We start from the raw sequence: 9,535 nt of genomic DNA on the forward strand, positions 1-9,535 counted from the left end.
AGCAGTAAAATGTGTAGGCGTGTAAAACTGTTTTATGATACCTGCTTCTTGTGGACAAAGACCTTGTGAGAAAATTTTAATTGGAAATCGGTTCAATGTAGGAGAAAGAGTCATGGCTTTGGAGTCAATAAGATTTTGATTTAAATAAGCAGTCATATAACCCGCCCCCCATTAAAAATAACTAATTTTCTGAAATTTAGTTTCCCCATTTATAAGTTGGGGCAGTAGTATTTTTATGGAGTATTATATGAATTAAATGAAAATATTAATGCAAAATATATGTCTAGGTCTATCATATATTTAAACAAAAAATTAAATGAAGCTTCTTTAAAACAAACTAATATTTAAGCTTAAGATAGTTTCTGAAGATCAGGTAAATCTCCAAATTATCAAAATAAAGATAAGGTAACAGAAACCACTCAAGGAAGAGATTAAGTCATAATACACACACATAAATACACGCACATACACACATGTAACCATATTTAGCCTTATACTATGAATGCCAAATGATTGTGACAGGAGAAAGGAGAGGATGAGGCTTGATAGTATTTCTTCTAAAGTAATGAGTTTCCTATCACTGAAAATGATCAAGAAGCAACCAACATTTGTATCTGCCAGAGATTAGTAAGATATGCTCCATTTTGGTTGGATGCTGGAATAGACTACATTTAATATCTATTCTAAAAATCTAAGGTTTTATGATTGTACAAAAACTTAAAAGCTCAGTTTAGAACATCAGGTCAAGTATTTTCAGTTATGCAAAACTTACTTCAAAGAAAATGAGCAGACTTCCATAAAGAGCTCAAATGATTCCTTAGAAATCAAATAGCTCTTGCACAAGAACTGTTTGATGACTTAAATATAAATGAATCAGAAACATGTGGATTAAATTTCTCATGAAATACAATGAAAGGAAAGCAGTGCTTGGCAAAAATCTTCTTTTGAGCCTCTTGATCCAAAAATCTTTGGGAAATTGTTCAAGATGTTTTAATGACCTCAAAGGCAGTGGATTTACGCTGGCCTACTGTAAGCAATGTGAAGCCTTTAATTTCCTTTTTTTATTGTCTCTTGACAAAGTTCAATTCAATTTTCTACCAGCTGTTGACTGTCTCTGTTTAGTACAATGACTTTTTACTGTTGTGTTTTGTTAAGTGTGTTTGCTTGTTTTACACATTTGGAAAAAATGACTAAAAAGTCTTGACTTTTAAATATTTCAAAATATTTATTATTACTATTTAAATATTATCCCCAAATTTCTTCCTTTGCCATATCATTTGACTTAAGAGTCACATTCATAAGATCAAATTAGAATAGAAAGTTGATAAGGAGAAGGACTTGCAAACAAATCCCCAGAGGAAATGCAATAGTTGCTGCAAATAATGTTGGCTTCAGTATTTAACAGAGAGACTGAGAGTTTAGAAACAATAATGCCAATGGGAAATGTCATCACGTTAAAGCAGAAACTATGTATCAGTTAAAATTAACCCTGAATAGTGTAATAAGATATAAAAGTTGAAGGTTTTGTAAACTGTCAAACCTAAAATTTATGTATAAAGATGATTTATTTGGTGTTACTTAATTAAAAAATATTTGCTAAATATTTTAAATGTTTTGGTATGCTTAAATTTGCACAAAATATTAAAAGTATTGTTTTGGAATTTCTTTCCAAAATGATACCCAGTTGATCAGCATATTCTTATCAATGAATATTTCCCATTGACCACAGCTTATGACATACATTATGCTTAATAATGTTCACATGTTAAATAGATGCAAGCATATTTTGGATGGTTCAACTAAATGCTAATTTAAATATTGTTACATACAGGTGTTTTAAAATATTAATAAGTTTAACAAGGTGTGAATATTGTAAACATTAGACTTGCAAAAGCATGTCTCCTATATTTCGGCAAGGAGGGTTTGGTGAGGATAGTATAGGAAACAGTGTAGATGACACTGTGGATGGAAGCAAGACAGGGAGTGACAGCTTGTGCTCATTGGGTTGGAACAGATTGTGGAGACCAACAGAATCCTCTAGGTTGACACAAGAAAAAATCATTGAATTATTTACTGAATTTAAAGAGTGTGAGTAAGATGATGAATTCCAACATGTGCTGGCTAAAGTAAGATTATAGGTGTCTGTCCATGACAATTTTCCTATATAGTAATCAGGCCCTTGCTTTAGTCCTTTTCTTTCATCCTTCAAGCAAACAAACATAAAACCACCATCTTAAACTGAACAATTCTGGTAGGATGTTATTATTTTTCAATTATAGACTTATATTTTATAAAAGAACACTCATTAAAAAGCAACTTTGTGAAATCCAAAATTATTTGCATTGGGGACATAATAAAAAATTTCAAAATACTATAGTAACTGTGCTATCTTAATATAATCTAGCAAAACATATTTCAATGGACTCATCAGTGCATAAGGAAAGCAATGCAGCTTGAGGATTCAATGTTTATATCAGAAAAAAAGCATACATATATAAACTTTTTACCAACTTGTGCTCTGCTGATTGTTGGTAGTGTTAAGAAAAGCTAAATATATTACTCTGGACACAGATTTTTTTAAATATATACTAATGCTGGCTTATGCAAAAATAAATTGGTTTGAGATCAAAAGATTGAGTCAAATTATACATACTTCAAGCCTTCATTAGCTCCTACAATAGTCTTTTATAGTCAAGTATGAGCTTAATAAAGATTCTTTGGAAGAAATAAAGGATTTCTATCATTTTTGCAATTATTTAATTATTTAGTTAAAATTTCTCTTATTATGAGGGAGTGAGGGTTTGGAATGGTGCTGGGGACACTAGGGTGCTATATATTTATTAACAAATACTGTCATTCCACCCACCACTCATCTAATCATTTACTCACTCATTAACCACGGAATTATAGGCCAGGCACTGTGAGTGATAGATGTTGTAAACACTGAAACAAGAAAATAGAATTCTTGCTCTTAAGCTTAGCATTAAGTAAGAGAGATTAGGCATGCTAATTATAATGATGACGTGCAACGGTAGACATATGGAAAAAGTACAATAGTGGTAGAAAGAAGAATGCAATCTAATTTTACCAGGAATAGTGGTGGGGGTTCAGGAAAGGCCTCAGAGTGGCAAATATTCAAAAACTTGTAGCTATTCCTCAGTGGATGAAGAGGAAAGGAGTATTCAAGCAAGGCAACAGCTTGGGCAGAGGCACAGAGCCGTGACTGATTCCATTTCTTACAGCCATGTCAGAAGTCAACAGTTTCCCATGCCATCATGTGATACATAAGTGATTTTCTTCTGTAGTTGCTGAAGACTAAATTAAAATATTGACAATATTAAATTCTTCATGTCTAAAATATTTTTTAAAAAAATCAAAACACTAACCCAAGATTCTTAAAGTTTTGTCAGTTTTGACCATGAAGATTTGGTTCAGCAACACAAAAAAGTAAATGTCTAAATTATTTTGATACTCTGTATTATACACTGCTATAAGAAAAGTGAATGCAATGAATGTAATGCATTGTAGAATTGGTTCTACAACAGTTTATAATTAAAAATAGTTGGCCAGTAACTCAGGTGTATAGTTCAGTTGACTCTGTGTTAACTCACAGTGGAAGTACTTCAATACCTACTTCAGTCAGTTCAGCCAGTGCTGGATCAAGCTGACATCTCATTTAATAATATCCCAGGATAATTCCCTCTCAGAGAGAAATGCCAAAGTTGGAAAGATGTAATTTAGATGCCAAGAAGAGAATAAGTTAAGTAATCATATTTTACTAGAGGATAGAAGTTTAAAATAATCAACAATGCTATCATTTATATGTCACTGAAGTCTTATAAATTGCTGCCCAATATCACATGGAGGTTTCTCTTTTCAATGTAGATGAGTATTCTGTTAATAGGCTCTATAAAGTATTACTTATCTTTTCAGGAAGGACTTTAAATTTATTTAAGTATATTTGATATTTCTCATCGGGTATGGAACCCCAACAGTTATCATTGGCTCTAGCAAATCTTTAGCATGTACTGAAATTGAGATACTACGGTGGTAAAATCTCTGCAGGGAGTACTCCTATCATCTGCCACGTCTGAATGCATTAAGAAGTAAAACAAAATATGGCACATGTACTCCAGAAATAAACTTTATTACTGATAAAGGTTAAGCTAGAAAACATACATATAAAAGCCAAATGGACTATATATGTGTAATTCAGTATCTGTTGGATTTATCCATCTAGCTATGTTAATAATCAGTCTGGCCTCCCCATGTATCCCACCCCTCTGTAGGTGCTGAAACTGACTCAAGAAGGAAAAAGCAATGTGTTTGTTTTCTGTGGGAACCTGGGCCCTAGGAGCAACATATGGGAGTCAGTTCATATTCTTAAGAACAAAGTGAGTCAAGAAAATCAGAGAGACCTGGAATTATAACCAACTGAGTTCCCTCTACTTAGAAATAATCCTTGAGAAACCCATAACCAACATTATACTCAATGGACAAAAACTACAAGTGTTTCCCTTAAGATTGGGAATAACACAGGAATGCCACTTTCACCACTCATGTTCAGCACAGTACTAGAAGTTCTAGCCATAGCAATCAGGCAAAAAGAAGGAATAAAAATCATCCAAATTAGAAAGGAAGAAGTAAAACTGTCATTATTTGCAGATGACACAATATTGTACATAGAGTACCTAAAGATTACACCAAAAAAACGGGTGAAACTGATAAATGACTTCAATAAAGTAGCATGACACAAAATAAATACTCAGAAATCAGTTGCATATTTTTAATTAAATTCTTGATTATTTGAAATATTACATATGTCTCCTTTTCCCCCCATTGACCCCTTTCCCGCCGGCTCCGGCTCCCCAGCACGTGCCGTCACCCAACCTACTATCTGTGTCCATTTGTTATGCTTATATGCATACATCAAGTCCTTTGGTTCATCCCTTACTACCCCCTCCCAACCTCCCCTGACTTCCCTTTGAGTTTTGTCAGTCTGTTCAATGCTTCTATGTCTCTGGATCTATTTTTGGTCATCAGTTTATGCTGTTCATTATATTCCACAAATGAGTAAGATCATGTGACATTTATCTTTCTCTGACTGGCTTATTTTGCTTAGCATAATGCTCTCCAGGTCCATTCATGGACCTGGTTTGGGAAAATTAGACAGATACATGCAAAAAAAAAATGAAACTAGACCACCAACTTACACAAAAATAAACTCAAAATGGATAAAAGACAGGAAACCATAAAAATCTTAGAAGAATCCATAGGTAGAAAATATCAGACATATCTTGTAGCAATATCTTTACTGACAGCTCCTAGGACAATGAAAACTGAGGAAAAAATAAACAAATGGGACTACATAAAAATAAAAAGCTTCTACGTAGCAAAAGAAATCATCAACAAAACAAGAGAGCCCACTGAATAAGAGAACATATTTGCTAATATTACATCCCATAAGGGTTTAATCTCCAAAATTTATAGGAAACTCATAAAACTTAATGAAAGGAAGATAAACAATCCAATCAAAAAAAGGTCAAAAGATCTAAATGGACCCTTTTCTAAAGCGGACCCATAGGCCAAGAGACATAAGAGAAAATGATCAGTTGCATTTTTATACACCAATAAAGAACTATCAGAAAGGGAAACTTAAAAAAAAAATCCCATTCACAACTGTTTGTTTCAAAAAAAATGAAATAACTAGGAATGAATTTAACCAAGGATGTAAAACAACTGTACTTGGAAAATTATATGATGCTGAAGAAATAAATTGAAGAAGATAAAATCAGTGGAAGCATATGTAGTGTTCATGGATGGAAGAATTAACATCATTAAAATGTCCATACTACCCAAAGCAATCTACAGATTCAATGCAATTCCTAACAAGATGCAATTGATGTAATTCACAGAACTAGAACAATTGTTTCAAAATTTATATGGAATCACAAAAGACCCTGAATGTCAGCAGTAATCTTGAGAAAAAAGAAGAAAGTTGGAGGAATCATGCTATCTGATATCAACCTGTACTGCAAGGTCATAGTAATACAAATAACATGGTACTGGCATAAAAAAATATGTATAGATTAATGGGATAGAATAGAGAGCCCCTAAATAAATTCACACCTTTGTAGTCAATTAATATTCGACAAAAAAAAACAAAAACATACAATGGACTAAAGACAGTCTGTTCAATAAATGGTTTTGGGAAAATTGGACAGATAACATGCAAAAGAAAAGAAAAGAAAAGAAAAGAAAGTATTCCCTTTTATCCCCCAGACAAGAATAAACTAAAAATGGATTAAAGACTTAAATGTTAGACTCAAAGCCATAAAAACCCTAGAAGAAAACATAGGCAGTAAAATATTAAAAATTTCTCAGCAATATTTTTTCTGATATATCTCCTGGGGCAAGGGAAACAAAAGTCAAAAATAAACAAATGGGACTACATCAAATGAAAGAGTTTTTGAACAGCAAAGGAAACAAATAACAAAATGAAAAAAAAAATCCACTTAGTGGAAGAACATATTCACTAATGACACGTCAGATAAGGAGTTAACATACAAAATTTATAAAGAATTTATAAAATTCAACACCAAAATATCAAACAATCCAATTAAAAAATGGGCAAAAGACCTGAACAGACACTTATCCAAAGGGGACATACAGATGGCCAATACACATATAAAAATATGCTCAACATCACTAACAATCAGAGAAATGCAAATTAAAACCACAATGAGCTAACACCTCACACCTTTCAGAATGGCTATCATGAATAAATCAACAAACAACAAGTGTAGGCAAGGATGTAGAGAAAAGGGAATTCTTGTGCACAGTTGGTGGGAATGCAGATTGGTATAGCCACTGTGGAAAGCAGAATGGAGTTACCTCAAAAAATTAAAAATGGAAATGCCTTCTGGGAATTTATCTGAAGAAACCTGAAACCTAAACCCATATGTTCATTGCAGCTTTATTTACAATAGTCAAGATTTGGAAGCAGCACAAATGTCCATCAGTAGATGAGTGGTGTATTTATACAATGGAATACTACTCTGCCACAAAAAAGAAGAAATTTTTACCCTTTGCAACAGCATGGATCTGATTGACCTGGAGAACATTATGCTGAGTGAAATAGGCAAGCAGAGAAAGACAAGTACCCCATGGTATCACTCAGTCTAGAAATATAGACTCAAGCTATTCTGCAAGGTTCACTATAAAATAAAGAAATTCATATATAGTAACACTAAGATACTAAGATATTTTACCAGTGAAAGGATTGCTGCAGAATGTTCTTTAATAAGAATTAATAGGCATAAAATTATAGAAAAAATAGAATAAAACAGTAAATTCAGAAATTTACATTTTAATAAATTAATAGAACTACTTGCATTTTAATATACATATTGAAATAAAGAAAGCAACATTAAACTTTTGATTAATACCACTAGTTAAGAATGTGATAAATAAAAATTTAAGCAGGCTATGTTTCATATTTTTCACTATAAAAAAAATAGTCTGAACTAGGTTGGAGGAAAAGAATTAATAAAAACAATTACCAAGCAGAGAAAAATAGTAATATAAACTTAAATGCAACACAATTACAATAAATAAAAAAAGACCTAAATTCACTAGTTAAGGGAGTGAATATTAGCTTGAATTTTAAAAAGTACTTAAATCAACAAATCCAGTTCTATATTCTTAAAAGAGACACACATAAAACAGAACTACATAAAATATTTAAAATAAAAGATGTTATAACAAGAAAATGCTAATAAGAGATAAGCTACCATAGCAATTATTAATAGCAAACTAAAAGACTTTAAGGTAAAATTAGTTAATACAGATAAAAGAAGAAAATACTAAGCAGCTAGAATATCTTCCTATAGGGGCCTATATGTATCTAATAATGTAGCATCGAAATAAATAAAGCAAAATCTATCATAATTACAAAAAGAAATAGAACTACAAGTAAGTCCTTAGTAAGGTAAAATATTTCCCCCAAAATTTGTTGAACAATGTAACTCTTTTATCAGCTATGAAAGTATCCTCTGTAGCCTTTAATCAATGCTCACTTGGACTATCTGATAGGGAGTTACCTTAAACTACAATCCTGATCAACTTCAGAGCTTGGTATGGCAATAGTTTGTGTTATCCAAGATAGCTGCAACCTACATGCTCTTCTTCAGTGTGATGTTAAAACTCCTCCTCTAGAGAAGGGGGGCGGGAGTCCTTGTTTGTTTCACTGTAAGGGTCATACTGTAACTGTAGGAGAAGTGATACTCTGATGCTGTGTCCAAGGCTAGGTCATAAAAGACAATACGATTTCTGCCTTGGAACCCAGTGAACATGCTAGGAAGCCAGGTCATATGTAGATGCGATGTGTATGTAGGTTTTCTTGATGACAGCCCTAGCTGAGGTCCCAGACATGAGACTGAGAATTAGCTCTAGCCCCAGTCATTGTCAGGCTGCAAATGCATTAGAGAACCACAACCATCCCCTGGAGCCCAATCAACTTCCCAAAATATAAAATATATAATAAAACAGTTGTTGATGTTTTAACCACTAAATTTGGGAGTTGTTTGTTATATAGCAACAGACAACTGAATATCATGGTGGCTAGTGTGTTGAAAATCAATGTTTCCCCTTTTGGCTACAATTCTGTAGGCTATCTCCTAGTTGCCTTGTACAAAAGTGTCCAGGCGTGTTAGATAGTACCCACCAGATCCTACTACAGGTTCTTATATACTTGTTAATTTTTTTTTTTTTTTGTAATACTAATACCCTTTTCTTACTACTAGAGGCCTGGTGCATAAATTCATGCTCGGATGGAATCCCTCAGCTTGGCCAGTAATCAGGGCTGATGGGGGCCATCTCACCCAGTTCTGATTGGGGCCAATGGGGGCTGGCTGGCCAGGGAGGAACTGTGGGAGGTTGGCCCACCGGGGAGGGACCGTGGGAGGGCTCCAGGGCATGTCCTGTCTGTCTCGCCCAGTCCTCATCAGCTGGACCACAGTAGCAAGCTAACCTACCGGTTGGAGCATCTGCCCCCTGGTGGTCAGTGCACATCATAGTGACTGCTTAAGCTATATACCAAACAGTAACCAATCAGTGGACACTTAGCATATTCGGCTTTTATATATATAGATAATTGACCTATAGCACTGTATAAATTGAAGGTGTCCATCATAATGACTTGGCCTGTGCATATTGTGAAATGATTACCAAAATAAGTTTAGTTAATATCCATCACCTCATATTTGTAATTGATGATAAATGATTATGATAATAATCTCAAAGATATGTGGGATAAGGTTGAGTCATTATATTAAAATTCCTCTCTCCTACTAAAGTTTAATCAAGTGCCAGGGGTATGGATTTGGGAAGATTTTCATAAATAGAAATATAATAAAAATTGACTTAAAGTAAGTTTTATTAGTGGAAACTAGGAAGAGATGTGCAGTCCATTTTCTCAGCTTTACGTCCTGCATGTCAATTGTGAATAATTCATCATCACTGGAATCCAACAAGA

The sequence above is a fragment of the Myotis nattereri genome, assembly GCF_964212035.1.
Source record: "Myotis nattereri genome assembly, chromosome: 3".
Taxonomy (NCBI): domain Eukaryota; kingdom Metazoa; phylum Chordata; class Mammalia; order Chiroptera; family Vespertilionidae; genus Myotis; species Myotis nattereri.